The sequence below is a fragment of the Oxyura jamaicensis genome, chromosome 14 (assembly GCF_011077185.1).
Source record: "Oxyura jamaicensis isolate SHBP4307 breed ruddy duck chromosome 14, BPBGC_Ojam_1.0, whole genome shotgun sequence".
Lineage (NCBI taxonomy): Eukaryota > Metazoa > Chordata > Aves > Anseriformes > Anatidae > Oxyura > Oxyura jamaicensis.
The window spans coordinates 14,025,660-14,035,559 of record NC_048906.1 but is presented as its reverse complement, the minus strand read 5'-3'; the positions used below and the strand labels follow the sequence as shown (position 1 = coordinate 14,035,559).

General features: G+C 39.3%; 1 long non-coding RNA gene across 1 annotated transcript in view; it reads left to right on the top strand.

The window, feature by feature from the left end:
• LOC118174397 overlaps positions 1-9,900 on the top strand; it is a 236,408-nt gene that overhangs the window by 170,590 nt on the left and 55,918 nt on the right. The window contains exon 3 of the long non-coding RNA XR_004754641.1: positions 5,162-6,199. This is a non-coding gene — a long non-coding RNA (uncharacterized LOC118174397). The remainder of the gene's footprint in view (positions 1-5,161; positions 6,200-9,900) is intronic.

Below are 9,900 nucleotides of genomic sequence, written 5' to 3'. Positions count from 1 at the left end.
TGCATATGTAACTCTTTACTGCATATAACCAAGGCAAGTTGCCGCGTCAGGTGTGCACGACTTTGGCGGGACTACCCCCACTGCTGCCCAGTGCTGAATAAACATACCTGCTTTACAATCTTACTGACTGTGGAGTTCGTTTTCCGCTAGTCAGCCCCATGTGGAACAGGGGCAGAGAGTGACTGTGAAGGAGCAGCAGAGACAAAGTACCACAGACTGACCACAACCCCCATTCTCCCATTCCCCTGTGCCGCTCGGGGGGAGGAGGTAGAAGAGGGCAGATTGGGGGAAGGTGTTTTTGGCTTCTTTCCTTTGTTTCTCACTTCTCTAGCTTGTTAGTAATAGGCAATAAATCTTACTATGTCCCTATGCTGAGTCTGTTTTGCCTGTCACAATAATTGTTGAGCAATCTCCCTGTCCTTATGAGGACAAAACCTTGAGCCCTTTGCATTGTATTTTCTCCCCTTTCCATCTGAGGAGGGGGAGTGAGAGAAAGGCTGTGGTGGAGCTTGGCTGCCCACCCAAGTAAAACCACCACAAACAAAAAAAAAAAACACTTTAAACAGGTATTAATGCTTTAGAAATGCTTTAGAAAGGTATTAATTCATAGTATTGCCAAATGTGAAATGACTCTGCATTTGATGCATTTCATTTTTATCTGTAACATACATGACTGGCTTATTTATTCCCCTACCACTTGCCAAACTTTCTTTATCTTCCTTAATAGTGAATTTGGCTAATGTGCCTTAAACTTTGGTATTTATGAACTGTCGTGCTGAAATGTACAAATAAGAAGAGAAAGCTAGAAGTCCATGCTATTGCTGTTCGATTGTTACCATCCTGTTTCTGAATGGATCCTCAGAAGAATTCCATCTGGCACATTGTTGTTCAGGAATTTCAAAGAAAAAGCAAATGTATTTCTAAGGATGTTCGTGCTTTGTTTAATACTGATTCAGAGAGATGCAATAATTGAAATTAGTAGCAGGTATCTATAACATGATGGGCACAGGTTCCTAAGCCCCTTATATTTTCAGTCCTCAGAGAAGAAATCCATTTCCTAAGAAATTACCGTTTGGGTTTAAGGTATATCTTTAGTCTTAAAATACTATTTTATGGTTTAGGTGCATGCAGATGCTACAGTGGAAAAGGAAATGGTGGTTCTTTAGACAAGGATTGTCTGAATTTCCAATCTCCTGCCTAACTGTTTGAACAATTCCTCTTCTTTACTGAAATTACTACAAAACAGAAAGGGATTTGATAGCTGTAGAAGTGAAACTGTGATGCTCAAAGGAAGAATACAAAATTGTAGCTGGTGAAGCAAAAAATATTGGCAAGGTCTGCATACTTATTGTTTGTGCTTCTGTTGTTTGTTATACCAACTTGCAAGCAGGCCTGTGACGATGTCAGCCTGAAACAGAGCATGCTCCTAAATAAACTGGGGTGGGATGTGCACAGCAGAAGGGGCAAGTGTGTCTCCTCTTCAGGATTTGTCCTTCAGCATATTTCAGAGAGCAGCCATCAAAGCTCCATAACCTTTGCTTGAATGTTATCCCTGGACTTTGCGGTTCTTGGGTATTTATTTTGTGTGTGTGCTCCTGCAATTTCTTAAGCTCTCTGTCTGTCTGGGGAAAGGCTGCACCTCCTTTTGTTGACTGGTGCTGGGCTGATGGAGCTGTGAGGCTGCTTGGGCGCTATCTGCAGCACGCCTTTCTGTGGGATGCCCCAGGCCCTTACTCAAATGGCTCAAAGATTCCAGCATTGATGTCCTCACAGCCTTTCTTGCCCTGACATATATAATGTCACTTATGTAACCCTAAAATGAATTCTTGGGTTCTATATTGGAATAACATTTCTTCAGTTAATACTCAGATTCTTATTTTTTCCCTCTACCCTTTCAAATCCATCTGCAAACGGAAACTCTGGATGGATTCTTTCATCTGCGATATTGTCATGCACCTCCAAGTGTACTAAACAATTTGCATATATCCAAATGGAACGAGGATATGTCTGGGTATGAACTTCTTCCCTTACTGAACCATATAGCTTCCTTCTTCAGTCAGAGTCTATCCGTTCCTTTCCTTTGCAGTGTGCAAATTACAATCTACACCTTTTTTGAATTCACAGTTGTGGGGTATACTAACTTCAAGGTCTTACTCTCTGTAAGTCTCTCTACACAAAAAGCCAAACTTGGAGGAGTGATTTTGAGTAAGAAGCTACCATTTTGAGTTAACAAAACTGTTTTGATTCTTTGAGATATTCAATGACTTTGTTAGGCATCTACACCACCACTTGTGTTAGAAATAGTTCCTTCCTTTAATTATGCAGTTAAATCTCCTCATCTGCCCAAAGTGTTATTTTCAATAGAGAAAATGAAATGGAGACACCATGTAGAATGTTTGCATTTACAGCAGAAACCAACTGACCTTTACATAAGGCTCAGTGAATGCTCCAGATTGATAGTTCCTATTCCTCACTTTGAAACAGCTGTTCCAAAGAAGCGCAATTCCTTGTTGCACAACTATTCAAGTCCATCCAAAGTTACTCTATTTTAATACTTCAAGTGTGTCTATAATGGTGGAGAGGGAGGGAGGAGTCCTTGTGTAGAGCACAAGGATAGAAAAGGTATGTCAGAAAGCTCGCCCAGTATATCACATTTATTGTGTTCTTATGCTTTGTTGCAAATGTCACGGCACTGCAGTTGCATGGAAAGTGAGTCTTAGCTAACAAAAGGCTTCACCTTTTGTTTCCTTCTCTACACTGTACTTTGTAATAAATATTGAATAAAACAACACTTCTCATTTCTAAGTGTTTCTGCCACATAGTGATGAGATGTCTCCATAGTGGAAGGAGCGTACTCTACGCATTGTTCTATATTTGAAAAGAATTTTCACAGCTGTTTTTCTTAATGTGCCTTGCTTGTGGTTTTGATCATTTAAATTTTGCTGAGTTGTTTTTTTTTAAAATGAATGTGTTTGACATTTGCTATAGCTTATTGATCAAGAGGAATTCATGTGGTATTAATAGAAAAAGTAATATATAACTAGTTTCACAGGTATTATCTAGCAATTTAGAAAGCATCAATGTAATGAATTTAGTTGCTGAAATGGATTAGTGGCTGAATTTATGTAATATATCAGTGTATAAATTACCACTATAGGCTGGATCCCATGAAATGAAATTCTTTTAAAGAACAGAGTTGTGTTTTCTGTTAGTTCCCCAACATTGAGAATATAGTACAAAAATAAGAACTGAATTTAAAAAAAAAAAAAAAAATCATCTTTATTTTTTGTCAAATACTTTTTCCTGTCTGGAGGTAAATCTGCCTATCTTTGGTAGGTTTTGGTCCACAAAAACTCCAAACCAAGAAAGCTAAAAATATATAAAAGATGAATAAAAATGCATAAATTTTGTAAAGTCCATTACAGCATCATGGCACAGCGAGCAAACAGTTCAGAGTCTTTGAGACTGCTTTGTACCAAGCAATCATTTAAATGGAAAATTACCAAAAAAAAAGTGCTGACTTACCCGATGAGCTGTCAATAGGAGATTTAGGGCTCCCCATGTGCCATCAGCGGGCTTTAATTGATTACCGTGTTACTATCCTGAAGTGTGCTAACATAAAGGTTAGAGCAATCCTGAGGATATCAACTACCTTTTCCAAACTGCACAATTAAGGGTACAGTACATAATCTGAGAACAGAATCTGTCATTCAGAAATAAGCGATCTGCTTTACTTGGAGTAGAGACGTGTTTTTCTAAAATTCACAGAATTGTGTGCAAAAATGGCTGCTCAGAGGAGTGGTTATAAACTGGATTGTTACGTGTTTCAAAAGAATAACACTTTAGGTTTTGTATGGTTTTACACAGGCCTCGGAGAAAGATGCCTGAGTCAGAATGTGCATTGTCTCTTCCATAGAAGTGGTTGTGTTGTTTTTCCTTGTTTTTGCAAGCAATTTGCCAGTCCATCCACTTTTAATATCTTGACACAGGTACAAAGGCATCTTCTGTGGGCCAGTAGTGAGGCTGATGAGGGTTGTATCCAGGCTCCAAACAAATAAAAATAAAAATTTTGAAACGTTCTGATAAAAGTTCACTCCTCTCTATCAGCTCTAAATGCTATTTGCTGAAAAATGTTTCAAGATGTTGGCAATGATAGTTGTGTATTGTGGCTTTCATGAACAGCTGCAAGTGGAGTGCTGGTGTAATATATTTCTAGCTGTAGTAAACTTAAATTGTTCCAGACTGAATGATCTTTTTCAGCCAATAATTAACATTTTCTAACACTGAGGTGTTGTACTTTGAGGTATTTGTATAAATATATGGTAATACAAAAGGAATTAAAAGGAGTTAGGAAGATGTAACCTGTAAAAGATGCTTCTCTGAACAGTTCAAAGTTCTGAATCCAGAAAGGCAACTGCTACTGTCTGTGCAGCTTTTTCAGAGTATATAAACAAGATGGAATTCCATGTAGTACATGACTAAACCCACTTTTGATCAGAATGTACAGTAGCAATCATTAAATATATCTTGTGTGGTGACAGTGGGAAAGGCATTGTTCTCCATTCTGCTCAATGGACCATGCTGGAACACTTGTTTCATATCTTGAAACCATTTATGATCGCTGTTAAAGAAGTCAGTGCTTTAGCAGTGCCAATGAATCAAGTAAAGTCATCCCATCCATCCGTCTGTTAAGAACAAAATACTGGAGAGAATAAAGACACACGGAGAATCTAACTATTCTCAAAGTTGCGTTAAAAATGCCATTTATCTGTTTGTCAGTGGAATGGGACTGATCAGGAAGCAAGCAGTTCATTCATCGGGTTTTAGATATTTACTTCTCCGCCTCAATCCTTGTTGTTAAAATAATCTTAATGAAAGGAAAGTTTCCAAGGGATAAACGGAGTTTGTCTTTTGATCAGCTTTCCACCTGCAGCTGTGAATTTTTGCAAATCAAATTTTTGTTTGTTGCTTTGCTTATTTATGTGACCTTGTTATAATGGGACCTTGTCTTCCCCCTTTGGAACAAGGGCATAAAAGGGAAATGGGTTTATCTAATCCTTAGTCCTGAGCCATCTCAGTTCAAGGTGAAGCTCTCTGTCTTTGACTGACAGGCTTGAGCAAACTTGTATTAAGTTTTTTTTGTTTTGTTTTATTTTTCCAGATAGACTGGCCATTGTGCATTCAGCCCTCACATACAGAAAATACTGAATTCTAGCCAAGAGGGACAGGGTATTTTGCTTCGTTTGTGAACAGAAGAGCGTTGCCTGGAGGACTTCCTCATTAATGCCAATAAAAGCAGAAGCCAGACAAGCTTGCCTGACCGCATTTCCCAGCTGTAAGGAGTGGATTCCATCTGACTCTTAAACAGAACCACATTTCCAAATGGATCTATAAAGGGCATGATGAGGTAGCTGGAGTGGATTCCTTGCACTTATTAGACCATACTCTGCAGAGCATAAGAGGCATCCTGAAATACATGTCCATCAGAGATGTGAATTCTGGCTGCTGTTTTTAGACTATTTGTATGTTTGTTCACAAGACCTATTTGGAGCCCACTAAGCAGAGTCTGCATTCGTCAAAGTCATGCTTCTATTGCTGTTTGTGCAAGATTCTTGTATCTACCTTTGCATTGAACCAAATCCTGATTCTGAGATGCCTACACTGAAATTCGGATATGGGATATTTGTAAATGGGAGAAGAAAGTTACGAGTCACGTGAAGAATGTATCGTAAACCACCTTCCACCACCGTTCTTGATACTGGCACATCTGATACTTTACAGTTGAGAAGAAATGAAAAAAGTAGAAAAACTGATTGCCTTGATGCAAAGCATGGAGAACTGCAGCACATACCACTGCAGGCACTGCCCGGCAAGATCTGAGCTGAGAACACAACCTGCGTACTGGTGATGTGCATATCTGTACAACTCCTCTGGAAGAAGTCTAGCTGCTGCTTGTTAAGCTGCTTTTTTTTTTTTTTTTTTTTTTTTTTTTTCCTGATGCTCACTGGAAGGAAGCTGTATAGTTTGGGTGCCTCAAGCTTATCTATTTACTTGCCATCTTTTATTAGAAGAGTGAATCCAGGATGTCCACTTTAGGACACAGGTCTTCTGGAAAGGATATACAGCTCTCCGTGTTAGTGAATTTCAAGGATCCTTGCTGTTGGCTGGCAGCACCTTTCACCACCTTTATCAGTAACAGGTAGGAGGAGCATTATCATCTCCCTATAAACTGTATTCTACTGTATCTTAGGTGAAGTGTTCTTTCTGTGCACATCTGTCCTGGATCATTTGCCATATTGAACTTGGCTGGCAGCCTTAAGGTCATGGCTGTGTGCTAAGATTGCCTTCAATCTGTTCAGTGAAGCAAGTAAAACAGATGTGTTCATGGTTCCTGAATTCTGTGGTGACTAGTGAGTGTTGGAAGTAGTGGGAAAAGGAATGACAGTGAGTGACGTGATTGGACTGAAGTTATCAGGATTGAGTCTGGGAAAACAGAATTTTGAAAAGCGCTGTATGATAAGCTTAAAGTGGTTTATAAAGAAACTAAAATTAATTTAATTCTAAATAATATCTTAAATTGATACGTCTTTTCTTGTTTCCAAATTTTCATAGAAAAGATTCCTAACATCTGGACTTAGTCTAGAGAATTTAGGTGAGATTCTTTGCACAACTACATTGTTTTCTTATGAATTTCATTTGCAAAAATTTCTTAAAGAAAGCTGAGAGGTTGAGATGGACATGTTGGCATGGCATCTGTAAGCAGAATCTCGTGTTGGATTTCAAATCTTGGTCTTGGTTCCTTTTCAATGCATTGGGTCTGTAGGTGTGAAACAATCATAGCATGTTACTGGTTCTTGCAACAACGGTGACAATGGCAGACAAATTCTGGTGCAAGCACAGGAACAGGAAGTGCGTGCATAGAGCTAGAGCAAGATTTAAAGTCACATAAGGAGATACGATGACATTCAAGTTTGATGGGAGTAATGAGAGTAACTGGAAGAGACTGGGAAACAGGAATTTTGACATCTTTGGGATATGTTTTTAGCTGATGTTGTCTTCCATTTAGAAAGGAAGAATGCTTCAGAAATCAGGGCAAATGTGATTTTATTTTATTTTCTAATTTCCAGATTTACAAATAAAAAACTCTACCTAAACCACAAATACAAAAACTTGTTATGAGTTTGGCCATGTCATTTCATCTGTTCCTAAATTTCTCAAGAGTTCATTGGCAGTGAAGTACAATATTAGCACTTGGCAACTTCATGTGCACTGAAAGGAGAAAATGAAGGGGGGGCAGATACTGCTTGGGAAAGACTGATTTCTTTGGGCTCTCGGATTTAGAGAGACCTGGAAAGACTTGGAAGAGACAACATTGCACAAAGATATATTGCAAAATCTGCATTTTAATGAACCTCTCAGAGATACAGTGGGAGTTGAAATCTGCATCTAGGTGATGCAGCAGCATCATTTGACATGGCAGTAGGTGTAACTCAGGACAGTATTGGAAGCTGTGCTGGAATGTGGAATGCAGACCCCTCTCAAGTTGACCCGATATTATTTATCTTTTACATTTGAATCCTAGTACCCAGGATCATAATTGAAAAGCTAAATGTATGCTGCAGATAGAAACAGAGTCAGTGGTGCATTTGTAAGTGGATTCAGAATTTTATGCTAATATTTGGTGGAGATGTAAATTTTCTTGTGGCACTTCCAATGCGTGCATTACTGTGTGTTCCCCCTGAAGCTGTAGTTCAGAACTGATTTTGATCAATCGTTGACTACTTACGGTTATTTATATACATGTATTTAGGCTGCGAGGTTTGGGGGAGCCAAACCACACAATATTATTTTTTTGTTTGCATGGTAATAGTATAATTAATATTTTATTTCAGGCTAGACTAATACAATTTTTGATGGTTCTGAGGAATAATACTAATGTTTGCACTGAATGCAAATAGAAGAATAACATTTTTCCAGGTAAACAACAAATGACTTTGAATTTCTTGATAGTGAATAACACACAATACTAACACAGACCAAAGGTAGATTCCTCAGTAAGTCAGTAAGAAAATTCAGCCACTAAGAAAAGGAGCTGCATACAAACATTGTGTGGATTGATTTTTACCTTCTGTGTTTCAGCTATTGGAGCGAGGAGAGGGGAGGGCTCACAGACTGGAAGTTACTGTGTTGTTTTTTTCAGGATCATAACCTGGGTTAGGAACTTGCACTCTACTTGCGCTGTGTGGAGAAGGACAGATGGAGTGAAGCACTTCGCATATCTTCCCAGATTAAACCTCCTTTAGCTGTTAATGTATTTATAAAAGCATTTTAAATTGTCTTTTACTGAATAAGCCAAATTGAGATCCAGTTGGGTTTTGGCCCTTCTAATTTTCTCTGCACACAGCTAATTTTCTCTGCACACAGCTAGTCAGCAGCTCTATAGCCCTGCTGAGTTGCCTGCCCCTTCTTCCAGACTTCATATACTCTCTTTTTCCTCCCAAGCCACTGAAGACAGCTCTGTTAGCCTGGCAGGTCTTCTCTGCCACCAGCAAAACGGTAGGCACGTTGGGACAGCCTGCTCCACCGCCTTTTTGTTCTTGAAGAAGGTCCATCCTTCCTGGAGTCCTTCACCTTTCTGAACCACCTCCCAAGGGACTCTGCCAGCCAGACCTCTAAGTGGGCCAAAGCCTGCCTCTGGAAATCCACAGCAGCAGTTCTACTAATTGCCTCCTTAATTCACCAAAGCTATCATTTTAGGGTCACTGTGCCTGTGCCCAAGGTAGCCTCCAACCATCACATTTCACTGCACTTAGTGTTTGTGAAGCATGTGAGATTCACAGGGCTCCAAAATGCCTTTTTTATCTGTCCACAGAACAAGTGTAACAGAAGGAAAAGCAAAAGAAATTTCCCTGTAGGTCTCTGCCAATAAGCTAACCTGGAGGATCACCAATTAGTGTCAAAGATTTTTACAGCACAATTGACCCATGTCCACTGGGAACTGGACTGAAACCATCAATTGTTGTTTAGAGCAGGACACTGCCTCCTCCTACAACCAACTTCCTATGTGTCAATAAATCACTGGGGTCTGTAGTGGATCCTTGGATGTAGTTAAAATATTCATACCAACCACTACATATGAGAAATTTTTAAATGCTGAGAGACTGCCCTAAAAACAATGCAAATATTGGCCAAAAAAGATTGTTGGTTTAACTTAGACCTGTGTTACCTAATGTTAGTACGAGTCGTTCTGTAATGAACCTTACTAGCTAATCATAAAAAACTTTCAGCAAAAACCTTCTGAAATCAGTTTGTCGGCCCTCTGTTTACAGAGCAACTGTAACAATGGCTTTGCTAGCTGGTGGACTGCAGGCCCTTGTGTTACTCAGTTTGCAAGGAGGATATCTAGGTTCGTGCACCTATATGCAGACTGGGCAAAGCAGTGTGTGAGTATGTTAGTGTGCAGAGAGCTGAGCTATAACTTAACTAAGTGTGGCAGTAGGATTTGCCCCATGAAAGGGAGTGCACTAATTTGTGGTAATGATGTTATTACCCAGCTTTAAAAAAAAAAAAAAAAAAAAAAAATCTCTGAAGAGCTTTTTTGTGTAATTACGTTTCACTTGATGAAAGACGAGGTTTTGTTGTGCATTATTAACTGGAGAAAAGACACAAAATTAAAGGAAGGGCATAGCGTTGTCCTTGTCTGATGGTAGAGCTCTACTTGTGTGCTGTACGATTAGCTGATGGGAGCATTTGGGGTAATAGCTATGGCTTTGGGTTTTTCTTCCTCTCATAAAGACCGTAGGTTTCACAACTTTTTCCTGTTAGTGGAGTTTAGGATAAATGCCTGCCTCAAGTCTCCTTTCTGCTTGTTTTCCAGCTACTCAAACACCTTAAAGCTTT